Source organism: Capsicum annuum, chromosome 1, assembly GCF_002878395.1.
Source record: "Capsicum annuum cultivar UCD-10X-F1 chromosome 1, UCD10Xv1.1, whole genome shotgun sequence".
In the NCBI taxonomy this organism is placed as follows: Eukaryota; Viridiplantae; Streptophyta; class Magnoliopsida; order Solanales; family Solanaceae; genus Capsicum; species Capsicum annuum.
The window spans coordinates 240,990,182-241,008,436 of NC_061111.1; positions in this window are offsets into that span (position 1 = coordinate 240,990,182).

An 18,255-nucleotide genomic window follows, 5' to 3' on the forward strand; every position below is an offset into this window, starting at 1 on the left:
CATCACGCTTCATCATCAGCCTAAGGTAGCGAATGTCAAAAGCAAAGAGAAGCTGATGACATCTGTGATAAGTCGTCAGACTCCTGATAAGGCATCACGAAATATCGTCACCTGTCCGAGAAATTACTGAACTCTGTGATTTTGTTTCCATAATTAGGCTAAACTAGTTAAGGTATTGCTTAGGGTTTTCTTGGGGGCTGGCACTCGACATTCTCAATTTATTTTACAACGCACATATTTTGTTATTTTCTCTCTAGTTTCTTGGGTTGAACAAAACAATTAATTTTGAAGAGATTATCATCAATATTTTGGGATTTCTACTTTGATCTAATATAAGAAATACTTATTGCTATTCATCTTGTTGTAATTTCATCTTCCAAATTATGAATTCAACTTGTTGTATCGATTATTACATTATGAGTGGCTAAATCCCACTAACCTGAATTATTGGATCTACTGGTTAGGTCTTGGTAAGTTGCTACGTGTTCAAGAATCTAAAGGTAATAGGACTCCTTGATAATTTCAAGGTTTTAATTATTGTCTATTGATTGCAAAATATAGATAGCACCTGCTTTGATTTGCTTGAGATAAGAAATCAACTATAGTAGGAAGTGAATTATTGATAGGGACTTAGAAGCTACCAACCTTCCGTTTAATAATTGACGCTGTAACAAGGTTAACTAACCTGAGATGATGTCTGGTCAGTGAATATAAATTCCCAAAGTCTGAGAGGATTAGTTAACTAAATTCTTAAGTAGGTCAAGAGACATTTAGGAATAACTTCAATAAAGAAAATATGTTGTTCCTACCTATCGTGAGAATCTTGAATCATTATTAGCATCTGTCAAGTACCAAAGCCCATAGTGAACATAATTATGATTTTCCATAAACTCTTGATTACAAACACTGAATCTAAAGTGACCAACAATTATTTGCTAATCTCCAAAACCCCCATTTTGTCTTTTCGAGCCAATTGTTTGAATTTAACTTGTAGCTTTAGTTTCAAATGAGTTTAATCGCTGCTCACATTATTTCTTGTAGATTTGACCCTGACACCAAAGTTGGGTAAATATATTAACGACGACCTCCTTGCACAAAATTAACATGTAAGTTAAGCGTTATCAGAAATAGCGTCGTTGCTGTGTGAGCAGATGCTAACATATTTGAGGCTTTTAACTGATAATAATTGCAAAGTCTTAGTTAAATTTTGTCATTTTTGATTGTTTCATCTTTAATTTTGTAGTAGAAGTCAAGATGCAAGAGAACCAACAATGATGGAAGTAAAAGAGTTGAAATCTGAAGCTAATAGAAGACAAGTGTGGCTGACGACATTTCTGATAAGTTGTCAGAACTCTGATAAGTTATCAGCTTCATCGTAAACCTTATTTAGAGAATGGGATTTAGCTGTAAGAAGTGACGACGACATGTGATAAGCCATCAAAGTTGTGATAAGCCATGAAGATAGTCGTTAGCCTAAGGCAAAACATAAGAGCTGAAGTAAATCATCAATGACATCTGTGATAAGTCGTCAAAGATCTAATAAGCCATCACACTTTATCATCAGCCTAAGGCAGCGAATGTCAAAAGCAAAAATAAGCTGACGACATCTGTGATAAGTCGTAAGACTCCTGATAAGGCATCACAAAATGTCAGCACCTATCCAAGAAATTACTGAACTCTCTGATTTTGTTTCCATAATTTGGCTAAAGTATTTAAAGAATAGTTTAGGGTTTTCTAAGGAGGATTCAGAACCTATTTTGGGACGCACATATTTTCTTATTTTCTGTCTAGTTTCTTGGCTTGAACAAAACAATTAACTTTGAAGAGATTATCATCACTATTTTGGGATTTCTACTTTGATCTAATTTGAGAAAAACTCCTTGCTATTCATCTTGCTATAATTTCATCTTTCAAATTATGAAATCAACTTGTTATATCCATTATTACATTATGAGTGGCTAAATCCCTTTAACCCTAATTATGGGATCTATGGGTTAGGTCTTGGTAAGTTGCTAAGTATTCAAGATTCTAAAGGTAATAGAACTCCATGATAATTTTGAGGTTTAAATTAATGTCAATTGGTTGCAAATGATAGATAGCACCTACTTTAATTTGCTTGAGATAATAATTTAACTATAGTAGGAAGTGAATTATTGACAGGGACTTGGAAGCTACCAACCTTCTGTTTAATAATTGATGCTCTAACAAGGTTAATTAACCTAAGGTGAAGTCTGGTCAGTGAATATAAATTCTATATGTTTGAGAGGATTAGGTAGTTAAATGCTTAAGTAGGTCAAGAGAAATTTAGGCATAACTTCGACAAAGATATTCTGTTGTTCCTACCTATTGTGAGAATCTTGAATCACTATTAGCATCTGTCAAGTACCAAAACCCATAGTGAACATAATTATGGTTTTCTATAAGCTCTTGATTACAAACACTAAAACTAAAGTGACCAACAATTAATTGCTAATCACTAAAACCCTAATTTTGTCTTTTTGTGCCAGTTGTTGGAATTTAACTTGTAGCTTTACTTTCAAAGGAGTTTAATTACCACTCACATTGTTCCCTCTGGATTCAGCCCCGACTCCAAAGTTTGGTAAATATATTGACGATGACCGCCTTGCACTAAATTGACTTGTAAGTTTAGCGTTATCAAAAATGGCTCCGTTGCCAGGGAATAATTTGGCATATTGAGTTGGTTTCGAATTTTAGCCTACTTTCTTTAATTCAAACTTGTAAATATTTATTTTCAGTTTTCTTTCATTTCTTGTGTTAGGTATATTTTTATTTTAGTTTACTTATTACTTTGGCATCGTGAAATTAACATGATCTTGGTGGTTGGAAATCTTATCTTGATGATCCATGTTCAGGTTGTGATGGACCTCACTTTTGGCAAGATTGTAGATATGCTCTCTGGAGAGAGATGTATGCACCATCTCCATCCTACCGGAAGTATGATTGTTCTTTATGATTGCCCAAATGCCCTCTCCCCTTATTACACTAACCCAAATTCTAGTTCTTCTTATGAGTTTAATAGGTCTTATGGCCAAGAAAGGGAAGAACAAAGCACCGGGAAGAGTGGCATTGAAGCTATGTTTCTACAAATGTTAGATCTCCAGAACGAAACATATGATATCATATATGATATATGTTAAGACATGAAGCCAGTCATTCATGAGGGTATGGATATAGAGTTCAATCATTCCAAGCATTCTTATATATTATGTTTAGATGATATCTTGTCTGTTGAATCATTTAAAATAATAAAAGAGTGTGAAGATGAGGAGCAAGAATCCTATATTGATGTTGAGCTTGATGATGATCAACCCTCGGTGATTTCCCAACAAACCAAACCAACCTTGAGATATGATGCCAAGATTGAGGAAATGGTGCTAGAGGCAAAAGAAGAAACCAAACAAATCTTTTATAAAGACTCTAGCCCAATTTGGGGAGAAGAGGTCGAGAAGGATGCAACTCTAAAATTAGGGTTAAGACCTCACTCGAATCAGTTTTCAACATTATGCTTGGTAGATATGATGAAAGTCGAATCACCCAAGCAAATGATAAATTTTGGAAATGAGGAGGAAATTTCTGACATTTTGGAGTTTGTCTTGCCGAAAGGGTATAATACAACCCCAATCTTGAAGGCCAAGAAGCTTAAAGATCGATGTCCATTTAGAGGATTTTTAAGATTCTCACCGTTGCAAAATGATCCCATACAAAAGTTTGATGTAAAATTGGGCAAGCGGTTCAAGTCTTCAAAGTGGCGTGATTGAACTTTCCTTATCATGCTCTCACATTTGCCCAACGCTCCTAAAAGATGTAAAGATCAGAAGATGGGCCGACGATTTAAATCATCTAAGTGGAGGGATAAAGGATGAAGCACTTTCAAGGTATCTTGATGAATTTTGAGTAGTCAAGATAACCTAGTTGTGCTGCGACATTAAATCCGGTGCTGCTTGGGAGGCAACCCAAGGTATTTTGTTGTTTGTGTTTGTATTATGTGATTGACATCAGATCTTCGTACGCATGGTGCCATAGGTATGTTTCTAAATCTCTTTTTTTGGTTTGATGCATTGCGAACATTGCATGATTTTAAGTTGAGGGTGGGGATACTTGTGGTGTTGATGTCCTCTTGGGGTTTTTGTTGCCGTGCCTCTTTTCCCCGGAGTCTTATTCCCAGTAAAGGCGGCATGTTTAGGCATATTGTGTTTTATTTTGTGATGTATTGTGGTTAACTGAGACAAAAATAAATATCTAGAGCAGTTGACATATTTTTGTTGATTTTTTTGGGGAATGATAAAAACCTTTCCAATTGTCTACTTTGTAACTGTGTGATGTGCATCTACATGCGACTACTGTGAATCCTTTTATGGAATGGGTATTAGTGACTTGATAATCATTGCTAAATAATTGCAATAACTGGATAACTAGTAACTTGTTCTATACTTGTGTGCCATTTGCATTTGAGATCTTACTTAGTTCCCCTTGTATTTTTAATCCAGAATTTGCCCGGTTAGTCTTACCTAGGTCGAAGGATAGGGGTTAGGAAAGGATCATAGGCTATTTTGATATAAGTCCACTTCTAGCCTAAATGACCTTCCCTGTATGCATTATATTCCTTGATCCTTATTTGGAGCCTGAATAGCTTATTTCTTTTTATGACACCTATCACCGTCCCATTTATATCATAATGAACCTGTTTTGGCCCTGGTCCTCCTTGGACACTGTGCACCTTGACTTAGGCAAATAGCCTAAGTTGAGGGTGGCTATCATAGGGGTGCGTGATATAAAATAAATATGAAGAAAGGTAGAATAAAAAGCTGGGTGTGGTGGAAGAGAACAAGAAAAGAAAAGTTATGAAAAAAAAAGAAGTGGGTGTAGAAAAGATCGCACCCATCCTGAATATGTGTAATCAAGAAAAGAGAAGTATAGAAAAAGGTTAATAAGTGAGACCCCAGAAGCTAGTGTAGTGTTAAGGAGTCTTAGTCTCTTCAAATATCATCGAGTATCATACCAGCCCCTAGCCTACATTATAAGCCAAAGAGAAGACCTGTAGTGATCCTAACTTAACTGTCTGAAAGCTTTGGTAATGAAAATAAGGGCAAGCTTATGGTATTTGGCTTACATTGACTAGAACTTCTTTCTGAGAGTATGTGTCTCTTGACCGTCCCCGCATTTACATGCTTGAGTTCACATATGAGTGAGAAAGGACTTCTTTGTCGTGAGGGCACACTGGTTACGTTGCTAGTTGCTAACTTGTTTGGATAGTGTAAGCTTGATACATGCATGGTTGTTGTTGCAGATTGATGCCATATCTTGATTCCTATGTGTCCCATTGTTGTTCTTCAGTAGCATACACAGTTGATTTGGAATTAATTGACCTTGGAGAAGGTAAAGATGGTTTTGAGATAATATTGATGATTGACTACCAAATGTACTTTATATCCTCTTGGTTGTGGTTTAGTTGGTTGAGGACAAGCAATTGATTTAAGTTGACGGTGTTGATGTGTGTGCAGATGCTAACACATTTGAGGCTTTTAACTGAGAATAATTGCAAAGTCTTAAGCAACTTTTATCATTTTTGATCTTTTTATATTTGATTTTGCAGTGAAAGTCAAGATGCAAGGGAACCAACAATGATGAAAGTAAAAGAGTTGAAATCTAAAGAAAATAGAAAAGAAGTGTGGCTGATAACATTCCTGATAAGTCATCAACACTCTGATAAGTTATCAACTTCATCGTCAGCCTTAAACAGAGAATAGGATTCAATTGGAAGAAGTGGTGACGACATGTGATAAGCCGTCAGACTTGAGATAAGCCATCAAGATCATCGTTAGCCTAAGGTACAACATGAGAGCTAAAGTAATTCATTGATGACATCTGTGATAAGTCATCAAAGATCTAATAAGCCATCACGCTTCATCGTCAGCCTGAGGCAGGGAATGTCAAAACTGAAGAGGAGCTGACGACATCTCTGATAAGTCATCATACTCCTTACAAGGTGTCACAAAATGTCGTCACCTATCAGAGAAATTACTGAACTCTATGATTTTGTTTCCATAATTAGGCTGAAGTATTTAAAGCATAGTTTAGGGTTTTCAAAGTTGGATTTGGAACCAATTTTGGAACACATGTACTTTTTTATTTTCTCTCTAGTTTCTTGGCTTGAACAAAACAATTAACTTTGAAGAGATTATCATCAATATTTTGGGATTTCTACTTTGATCTAATCTGAGAAATACTCGTTGCTATTCATCTTGCTGTAAGTTCATCTTTCAAATTATGAATTCAACTTGTTGTATCGATTATTACATTATGAGTGGCTAAATCCCTTTAACCCAAATTATGGGATCTATGGGTTAGGTCTTGGTAATCTTCTAAGTGTTCAAGATTCTAAACGTAATAGGACTCCTTGATAATTTTAAGGTTTTAATTATTGTCTGTTGGTTGCAAAGGATAGATAGCACCTGCTTTGATTTGCTTGAAATAAGAAATCAACTATAGTAGGAAGTGAATTATTGACAGGGACTTGGAAGCTATCAACCTTCCATTTAGTAATTAACGCTGTAACAAGGTTAATTAACCTGAGGTGAAGTCTGGTCAGTGAATATAAATTCCCTATGTTCGAGAAGATTAGGTAATTAAATGCTCAAGTAGGTCAAGAGACATTTAGGCATAACTTCAATAAAGACATTCTGTTGTTCCTACCTATTGTGAGAATCTTGAATCACTATTAGCATCTGTCAAGTACCAAAACCCATAGTGAACAGAATTCTGGTTTTCCATAAGCTCTTGATTACAAACATTGAAACTAAAGTGACCAACAATTATTTGTTAATCTCTAAAACCCCTATTTTGTCTTTTTGTGCCAGTTGTTAGAATTTAACTTGTAGCTTTAGTTTCAAACGAGTTTAATTGCCACTCACATTGTTCCCTGTAGATTCAACCCCGACTCTAAAGTTTGATAAATATATTGACAATGACCACCTTGCACTAAATTGACTTGTAAGTTGAGCATTATCAAAAATGGCTTCATTGCCAGGGAACAAAAGTGGCCGACGCTCTCAGTAGAGTGTCTATGGGTAGTGTTGCTCATGTTGAAGACAGTAAGAAGAAGTTCACTTAGGAAGTTCATCAGCTTACCAGACTAGGTGTCCGCCTAGTTGATATAGATATGGGTCAAAGTAGTTCAGAATCATCTCTAGTTTCCAATGTGAAATAAAAATAGGATAGAGATCCTAGTTTTGTTAAGTTGAAAGAGTCAGTCAAGGATAAAAAATGAGAGGTTTTCTCCCTAGGGGGAGATGGCATTTTGTGTTGGCAGGGTCGTATATGTGTTCCAGGTGTAGATGAGTTGAGGCAACGAATTCTTGACTGGGTCTCCATCATGATTGAGTCTGGGTCATTCGAGGACCAATGTTTCTAGGGGGGATATTGTAATACCCTGAACTTTCTTTAAGTCAAATCTAGTCCCTAGAAGAGTTAGTGATGACTTCCTAAATGATTAATGTTTAAATCAGATAGAATTTCCCAAATTTTGACTTTTTATTATGTGGTAAATTGAATTAGCTTTCCAACGATACCAATTTCGTCCAGATCTGGATCGGAGTAAAAAGTTATAGATGTTTTACAGTGAACTGTTGGAACTACCTAGAAGCGACGGTCAGGTCGATGGATCATTGAGCCAGCGATGGACCGTCGAGCCAACGACGGACCGTTGCCCAAGCTATCATGACTAAGGCAGTGACCCTGAATTCTGGTCAAGTGTGACAGCCAGGACCAACTGACCATCGAGCTAGGACCTCCCAAACTATCGCCACTTCCAATCTGTATTTTAAGCCATTTTAGAAAGGGTATTTAGGTTTTTTTTCACCCATTTTAACCACTGATTATACAAGACCAGAGTTCATAACCTCATTATTCATCTAGAACACCAAATTAAGGTTTCTCTCAAGATTAATCCTAAGAGCAAACAACCCTAGGTGTTTAATTCCAAGTTTTGAATACAAGCTTTCCTCTACCAATCTTCAAAAAATCATCCACCCAGGTATGTCAAGTGTTGATTCATGGATCCCTTTCACCAATGAAGTTCAATAAATCCTATTTGAAATCAGAGGCGGATCTAGGATTTTGAGGTTGCGGGTGCCATGTCACTTTTAACGTTAAAGCTACTACTCAAAAAGGACAATTTTTATGGGCATCCCACTGGAATTTGGCTTGTTAGTAAGAGATTTTTGAAGGAAAATTTCATTTAAATATTATCGAAGAACCTAATTTTTACGAATTTAGCTAGAAATCAGTTAATTTTTTTCTTTATGTTTTGCTACTTACACTATCCAAAATAAGACAAATATTTTGTCGATTTTATAGACTTTGGGTTTTGATTTGATTATTTTTCTTTTCAATTTGTATAGACAAATAGATCAAATAATAAAAATGTAATTATTATTATAACTACTATCGAAAGAAACCTTTCTACTTCTCCAGAAGTAGTGTATGGACTGCATATATTTTACCCTCCTCAGACCTCACTATGTCGGAATACACTGGGTTTGTTGTCGTTGTTGTTGTTATTACTATAAATTGAGTAAAAAAGATTTAAATTCAACTTATCAGTCAGCGTGAAAGTACAAAATAGTTGCCAACATTCAATGGATATTTCCAATTCTATTGTTAAGAAATTATAACATCAAGACAAGCATCATTATTATGATTTACGAGAAGACGTTAACTATAAATTTGAAGGAAGAAGGAATCTTCAATTATGTTCTCTACTTACGTTAAAAATTCTGAAACAAAGATTACCCAAAAAAAGGAGTCAAACAAAGATTAAGTCAAGAGGAAAAAATCTTATTGAAAATAGAATAACGAACAAAAATTAACAAAATACTGCTGGCGTCTCGACTTGAACTCTAGTATACTATGTGAAATTTTAGTGTGTTTGCCACTGGCACTACTTCCTCAACTGCTGCATCGGGTGACACTTAAATAATATACCAGTATTATTCAATATATATATATATATATACACACATAGTTATTCGATCAAAGTTTGCGGGTGCCATGCCGCCCATGAACCTCCTATAGATCTGCCCCTGTTTGAATATAAACTTTGGATTCCATGGTATGAATTGAATTATATCCATGTTTATGTTGTTTTTTGATTTCCAAGTTGAAGTCCTTAATGACTATCATGAAAATATGTTAGCATGTGGTTGAAATTCTTGCATTGAAAGTGTAAAATGTTACCATGATGTATTATTTCAATATTCATGCCTAAACCTAAATATATGCATGCAAGGTGTTTGGTAAAATGCCTAAGAGAATAGGAATTATGCCTTATGACTAATTTGTGACCAAAATTGACGAATCCATGATTCCCCATCATGTTCAAAATGACTTCCATGTTATTTTTATACATTGAAATTGTTCGATGAATTATTCATGAGATTAGCCTATGAAATTATGACATGTTTATATGTTTTCCTATTCATGTACCAAACCATGTTAATCAAGTGCCTCATGATATTCTCGAATGATTATATTATGGATTGTCGACTAAGATCATGTGTTAAAAAGTATCATGTCTTGTAAGTTTCATTCTATCGAGTCCTGGGGATACTTGTAACCGATAATTTAACTGTGTATCCGATAGCTTAAACCCTATGAGAAGAATTATCTAACTCATGATCTTGAGTTAGCAGCTGTAGTTTTTGCCTTAAAGATTTGGAGGCATTACTTGTATGGGGTGCATATAAATGTGTTCACAGATTATAAGAGCCTTTAGTATGTATTTTCTCATAAAGATCTCAATCTTCATAGAAAAGGTAGCTATAGCTCTTGAAAGATTATGACATGAGTGTCCTTTATCATCCGGGAATAGTCAATGTAGTGGTCGAGGCTCTCAGCAGACTGTCTATGGTTAGTATTGCTCATGTTGAAGACAGTAAGAAGTAGTTAGCTCAGGAAGTCCATCAGCTTGCCAGACTAGGTGTCCACCTAATTGATATAGAAGAGGGTGACATATGGGTCCAGAGTAGTTCGAAATAATCTCTAGTTTTTAAGGTGAAAGAAAAATAGGATAGAGATCCCAATCTTGTTAAGTTGAAAGAGTCAGTCAAGGATCAGAAAGTAGAGGTTTTCTCCCAAGGGGGCTATGGTGTTTTGCATTGTTAGGGTTGTTTGTGTGTTCCAGGTGTAGATGACTTAAGGTAATGAATTCTTGCAGAAGTGCATGGTGCGCGCTACTCTATTCATCCAAGGGACACTAAGATGAACTGCGATTTGCAGAAGATCTATTGGTGGAGTGGGATAAAGAGAGATATTACAGAGTTTATGGCTAAATACTCTACATTTCAGCAGGTTAAGATAGGGAATCAGAAGCCTAGTGGGTCCATGCAGGAGTTCAATTTTCGTACTTGGAAGTAAGAAGAAGTGAACATAGACTTTGTGACGAGTTTACCTCATACTCGTCACCACCATGATTCAATCTTGGTCATTTAATATAGGATGACCAAATCTGCTCATTTCCTTCTAGTCTCTATCTCTTATTCAACTGAGGATTATGCAAAACTCTACATGAGAGAGTTGTTCAGATTGTACGGTGTTCTGCTATCTATTATCTAAGACGGAGGTACCCAGTTCACCTGTCATTTCTGGAAAGCATTCCAAAATGGTCTTGGTACCCAAGTTCATCTCAGTACAGCCTTTCATCCTCAGATAGATGGTTAATAAGAAAGGACCATTCAGACTTTAGAATATATGCTAAGGGCGTGTTCAATTGATTTCAAAGGTCGTTGGAATGACCACTTGCCTTAGATTGAGTTTGATATAATAATAGCTAGCATTCCAGCATTTAGATGGCTCCATTTGAAGCTCTTTATGGTAGGAGATGCAGATCTCTAGTCGGTTGTTCAACTTTAGTAAGGCCTTAGTTATAGGGCCTGACTTAGTATTTGATGCCTTAGAAAAAGTCTAGTTGATCAGAGAAAGACTTTGGGCTACTCAGAGCCAACTGAAGTCTAATGCAGATATGTGTAGAAAGGATCTCAAGTTTGAGACTAGTAATTATGTTTATATAAATATATCTCCCAAGAAGGGAGTGAAGAGATTTGGCAAGAAGGGAAATATTAGTCCCCGATATGTTGGTCCTTTCAAAATTCTCAGTCGTTTCGGCAAGTTAGCTTATGAGCTTGAATTGGCTTCAGATCTAGCCTCAGTTCATCCAGTGTTCTATGTCTTATTTCAAAAGAAGTGCATGGGTGATCCATCAGTTGTAGTCCCTATAGAGGGCATTGATGTTCAAAACAACTTCTCTTATGAAGAGATCCCAGTCAAAATTCTTGACAACCAGACGTGTAGACGGAGGAACAAAGAAGTTCCTCCAGTCAAAGTTCTTTGGCATAATTAGTACGTTGAGGGAGCTACTTGGGATGCAGAAGCAGACATGCATACCAAGTATCCTCACCTCTTCTCCACTTACTCAGATCTAGCTCAAGGTAACAATTCTTCTTAAGCTTTTTAGTTTCATGTTCAGGTTTCAGTTACAAGCTTTGTATCCATTTCATATTCAGAATTCCATTATAAACTTGGCATTAAATACCATTGCACATTCAGCCGTGCATTCATGAATCAGTTACTCATGCATTAGATATGTAAGTTCAGTATGATATATATTCAGTTTATCAGTCATGTTAGTCTGGGAGTTATGTTTCAATCATTCATGTTCAGGATGTGCTTCAGTTTACCGTTTCTCCACTCTCAGTCAGTCTCATTTGAGGATGAATGTTTCCAAAGGGAAGATATTGTAATACCCAAAACTTTCTTTAAGTTAAATCTAGTCTCCAGAAGAGTTAGTGATGAATTCCTAAATGATTAATGTTTAAGTCAGATGTAATTTCCCCAATTTTGAATTTTTATCATGTGGAAAATAGAATTAGATTTCCAACGATATCAATTTCTTCCAAATCTGAATCGGAGTAAAAAGTTATGGACATTTTACAGAGAACTATCAGAAGTGCCTAGAAGCGATCAGACCAACGAACCATCAAGCCAACGACGAACCATCGCCTAATCCATCATGACTAAGGTAGTAACCCCGACTTCTGGTCATGTGCGATGGCTGGGACTGACGGACGGTTGAGCTAGCGATGGACCATCACCCAAACCGTTGTAGATGAAGTAAAAGTTAAGGTTCTGTCCAAGTGCAACGGTTAGGACCGACTTACCGTCGAGCTAGAGACAGACCATTACACAAACTGTTCTCACTTCTGATCTGCATTTTTAGCCATTTTAAAAAGGGTATTTGGGTATTTTTCAACATCTTTAAACCCCTAATTATACCAGACCAGAGCTTATAACCTCATTATTCATCTACAACACCAAATTAGGGTTTCTCTCAAGATCAAACCCCAAAAACAAAAAACCCTAGGTGTTTAATTCCAAGTCAATAGTTCAAGCTTTCATCCACCAATCTTCAAGAAAACATCCACCCAGGTATGTCAAGTGTTGATTTATAGGTCCCTTTCATATATGAATCTCAAGACACTTTATTTGAAATATAAACTTTTGATTCCATGGTATGAATTGAATTATATCCATATTTATGTTGTTTGATTTCCAAATTGAAGTCCTTGATGACTATCATGAAAATATGTTAGCATGTGGTTATGTTGCCATGATGTATTATTTCAATATTCATGCCTAAGCCTAAAGATATGCATGCACGGTGTTTAATAAAATGCCTAAGAGAATAGGAATTATGCCTTATGACTCATTTGTGACCAAAATTAATTCCATGATTCCCTCTTATGTTCAAAATTACTTCCATGTCATTGTTATGCATTGAAATTGTTCGATGGATTGTTCATGTGATTATCTTATAAAATTATGACCTGTTTATATGCTTTCCTATTCATGTACCAAACTATTATAATCAAGTGCCACATGAAATTCCCCAATGATGTATTATGGATTCTTGACTTTGCTCAGGTTTCAAGAAGGGTCATGTCTTGTCAGTTTTATACTATCGTGTCCTGGAGGTACTTGTACCCAACAATTAGCTGTGTACCTATAGCCAGTATCAGTTTTCAAGATACTCTCAGTCAAACCATGTTCAGGAGAATTCAATCAGTTTCATGACTGAGGAAAACTCAATAATCTCAGTAATCTGAGTAATCTCAGTCAGTTATCAGATCAAAGTTATACTCCATCAGTCAACAAAACTTAGTAAACTCAGTCCAATCAGCTCAGTATAATTAATTCAGTGTCTAATCAGATGGAAGTAGGATTCAGCACTGAGTGAGCCCAAGGATAGGAACTCACTTGCGAGTAGATGGTGTGATTATTAGAAATAATCCCTGTGCTCCTGAACTACGTAGCCAGTGTAGGTTGAGACATCTAACCCATTGGATGAGGGTTGATAAGGTGGCTTAACTTGTTAGATGAGGGTCCCATTGTTCTCCTTAGAGTACTTGTTAGATGAGGGATCTCTCACAGCTTATCCTTACCAGTGGCGCGGTATTGACACCATTCTAATTAGGGTTATAGATTGGACCCCAACTCAGCTATAATGCTTTATTTAGGGCATGTCAGTTAAATGGCTACTTCCCAAGTTACAGTTTCAGTCTCAGTCTCAGTAATAGAACTCAGATAGTTCTACAGCCTTCAAGACTATTAGATACAGTTATCATAGAATAGTACAAAACTCAGCTAGTTCTAATAGACCTTAGACTGCTAAACAGAGTCACTCAGTATCAGTTATATTAGTTATCAGTAAATTATGTTATTAGTATTCAGACTCAGTAGTCAGTATCATCATGAATTTAGTTACAGTCACTTACTCATGTATGTATTCTCATGTTCATGTTATACAGTCGGTTAGCATAGTTCATTCATATAAACCCTTGCATTCAGCCTATCTGATTTGCAAACTAGTATATTCAATCGTACTGACGCATTTGCACTATGGTGTTTTATACCATATGTTCAGAAGCACGAGCTCCAGAGCATCAGTAGCACTCCAGATTTCAGGAGCCAAATTAGCAATAAGTCTTCATCATTTAAGGATGATATGATTATTTATTTCATTATTTTAGCTTAGTTTTCAATAGATAGAGTTAGTTGGGGATATGTCCCATCAACTTCTTATTCAGAATGCTCAGTCAGTTAAAGGCTTTCAGACTAGATTCAGACTTTAATATTTTCAGACATTTACTTTAGGTTTGGTATTTTGATACCACATTACTCGAATATGGTTTTATAAGATGTTTTATTCAGTTTTTGAACCTTATGGCATATTTCAGCCTACTATTTCTGCAATGTACATGGTGTTATGCAGTGTACAGGTACAGATATCATTCATGGGTTAGCTTTTGGTCCTTTGGGGTAATGTGCACCGTGTAGTATTCTGGGTATAATATTCAGGGCATGACAAACTTGGTATCAAAGCCTAAGGTTCAATTGTGTCCTAGGAAATCTGTAAGCCACATCTAGTAGAGTCTTGTGCATGGGTGTATTTCGCGCCATATTTATGTACAGGAGACTATAAGATGTTTTAGTAATAGTTTCTTTTCTTTCAGTGTTCATGTTGTATCAGTGAGCATAATCTCAAGTTAATCTCTCATTCCAATACTTTTCTCTTTCGTTTATAGACCATGCCTCCCAAGAAGAGAATTGGGAATCAGTCAGCCCCTCAGCTCGAAGATCCTTTGGGAGAATATGTCTTTCATGCAAAGTTCAGAGTTGTATTCATTACTCTTGATCAGTTAGCTGCTGCTCAAAATAAATGACCAGTTGTCGTTCTGGCTAACCCAGTGGCCAATTCAGCTGCAAACAGGATTCGATAATTCACCCGAATGAATCAACCATCCTTTTTCAGGTCTAATTTAAAAGAGGACCCCTAGGAATTTCTTGATCAGGTTTAGAAGGTTACTAATATCATGGGGTTTACTCCTAATAAGAGTGCTAAGCTAGATGCATCTCAGTTGTAGGATGTTGCTCACACTTGGTCCAAGCAGTAGAAGTCAGTTGATGCAGGGTCCATAGACTGGGAGGTGTTTTTCACCATATTCTTATATAGATTCTTTCCCCTAGATCTAAGAGAAGCTAAGGTGTTAGAATTTTTCAAATTCAGGCATGGAAACATGATAGTGAAAGAGTATTCCAAGATGAGTAAGTTTGTTTCTAGGGTAAATGATAGTGTGGTCAATAAGTGTGGGCCTGCGATGTTGAATAGTGACATGAATATAGCCAGGCTTATGAACTTTGATCAGCAAATAGAAGAGCAAAATATTAAGATAAGGGGAAGCAGAATAAGAGAGCAAGGACAGGTAGATTCAACTTTGCTCAGCCTAAGTCAGAGGAAGGAAACCGTTCTCAGTTCCGTCCTAAATCATGAATTCCAGATCCGTCTTTAGCTTGTGCTCCAGCTCTAAATTCAGGGATGGTAATAGAGATAGGGCGCCAGGCTCTAAGTCTCAAGGCAGTGTTCGCAATGCCCGATCTAATCCCCTTTGTCAGACTTGTGGTAAGAACTACAAGGGTGTTTGTAGAGCTGACAACGATGTCTATTTCGAATGTGGAAAGCCAAGACAAAGAGTTAGAGATTGTACCCTATCAGGTTATCAGGTCAGTAGAACCGTTCCACAACTCAGTTCGATTATCCAAATCAGCAGGGTCCACATCTAGTGCTACTAGTGGGCAACGCCTATATAGACTTTATGCTCTCCAGTCCTGGAATGATCAGGAAAATTCTCCTGATGTGGTTACTGGTACATTACAGATCTTTCACTTGTATGTTTATGCCTTGCTAGATGTAGGAGCTTCTTTATTTTTTGTTACTACTTACATAGCAGTTGATTTTGGGGTTAATCCCAAAATTCTAGCAGATCTCTTTTCATTATCTACCCTAGTGGGTATAACCATCATAGCCCGATGGGTATATAGGAACTATTCATTTATGATATTTTAGAAAGTCACCTCAGCAGATTTAGTCGAATTAGTGATGACTAATTTTGATGTCATTCTCAGTATGGATTGGCTTCATTCCTGTTGTGACGTAATTGACTGCAAAAACAGAGTTGTCCAATTTTAGTTTCCGAATGAACCTATCCTAGAATGGAGGGGTGGTACTTTACCATTCAGAGGTTAGCTTATTTCCTACCTTCAGGTAAGGAATATGATATCTAGAGGATGCGTTTATCATCTTGTTCATATTAAGGTCACTACTTCCAAAACTCCCAGTATTGAATTAGTCCCAGTCATGAATGAATATTTAGATGTTCTTCCCGAAGATCTTCCAGAAATTTTGCCAGAAAGGGAAATAGACTTCAGCATTAATCATCTTCAGAATAATCAGCCTATAATTATTCTGCCATTTAGAATGGCACCAGCAGAATTGAGAGAATTAAAATAGCAGACGAAGGATCTCCTAGATAAGGGATTCATCACACCAAGTGTGTCTTCGTAGTGCGCACCAGTCTTATTCGTGCACAAGAAAAATGGTTTCTTAGAATGTGTATAGACTATCATTATCTCAATAAAGTCACCACAAAAAATAAGTATCCACATCCCAGAATCGAGGACTTGTTCAACCAACTTCAGGGAACCAGCTATTTTTCTAAGATAGACCTCAGATCAGGCTATCATAAGCTCAAGGTCAGAGAATGTGACATTCTGAAAACTACTTTCCGTACTCGGTATAGAAACTTTAAATTCTTTGTCATGTCTGTTGGTCTTACCAACGCCATTGATGATTTCATGGACTTGATGAACCATGTGTTCAAGCAGTACTTGGACATGTTCATCATAGTCTTCATAGATGATATCCTTATCTATTCCCACAGTGAGCCTGATTATGCAGACCATCTCAGAATAATGCTTCAAACTCTCAGAGATCATTAGTTGTTTTCCAAAATCATTAAGCGTAAGTTTTGGCTAAGGTCAGTAGCATTCTTTGTTCATATCATTTTTGGTGATGGCATTAGGGTTGATCCTCAAAAGTCCAAAGTAGTAAGAAACTGGCCTAGACCTATCTCTCCATCAGATATCAGGAGTTTCTTGGGTTGGGATGGCTATTACATATGTTTTGTTGAGAGATTCTCTTCTATTATATCCCCTATGTCTCGATTGACTCAGAAGAATGTTATGTTTTAGTGGTCATATCCTTGCGAGAAGAGTTTTCAAAAGTTGAAGACTCAACTCACCTCAGCTCTAGTTTGGCTCTTCCAGATGGTTCAGATGGGTTCGTAGTGTATTGTGATACATCCAGAATAGGTTTGGGTTGTTTCCTCATGCAGCATGGTAAGGTCATAGCCTACGCCTCCAGACAGCTTAAGCCCCATGAGAAAAATTATTCTACTCATGATCTTGAGTTAGCAGCCGTAGTTTTTGCCTTTAAGATTTGGAGGCATTACTTATATGGGGTACATGTAGATGTGTTCAGAGATCATAAGAGCCTTCAGTATGTCTTTTCTAAGAAAGATCTCAATAAGATTATGATATGAGTATCCTTTATCATCCGAGCAAGGCCAATATAGTGGCCGACGCTCTCAGTAGACTATCTATGGGTAGTGTTGTTTATTTTAAAGATAGAAAGAAGAAGTTAACTTTGGAAGTCCATCAACTTGCCAGACTAGGTGTCCGCCTAGTTGTTACAGAAAAGGGTGACATACGGGTTCAGAGTAGTTCAAAATTATCTGTAGTTTCTAAGGTGAAAGAAATGCAGGGTAGAGATCCCAATCTTGTTAAGTTGAAAGAGTTAGTCAAGGATCAAAAAGTAGAGGTTATCTCCCAAGGGGGAGATGGTGTTTTGCATTGTTAGGGTCGTCTATGTGTTCCAGGAGTAGATGAGTTAAGTCAACAAATTCTTGCAGAAGCTCACGGTGCGCACTACTCTATTAATCCAGAGTCCACTAAGATGTACCGAAGTATGTGAAAGATATATTGGTGGTTTGGGATAAAGAGAGATATTATAGAGTGTGTGGCTAAATACTCTACATGTAGCAGGTTAAGATAGAGCATCAGAAGCCTAGTGGGTCTATTCAGGAGTTTAGTAATCCTACTTAGATGTGGGAAGAAGTGAACATGGACTTTATGATAGGTTTTCCTCATATTCGTCACCAGCATGATTTAGTTTGGGTCATTGTAGATAGGATGACCAAGTCATCTCATTTCCTTCCAGTCCATACCTCTTATTCAGCTGAGGATTATGCCAAACTCTACGTCAGAGAGTTGGTCAGATTGCATGGT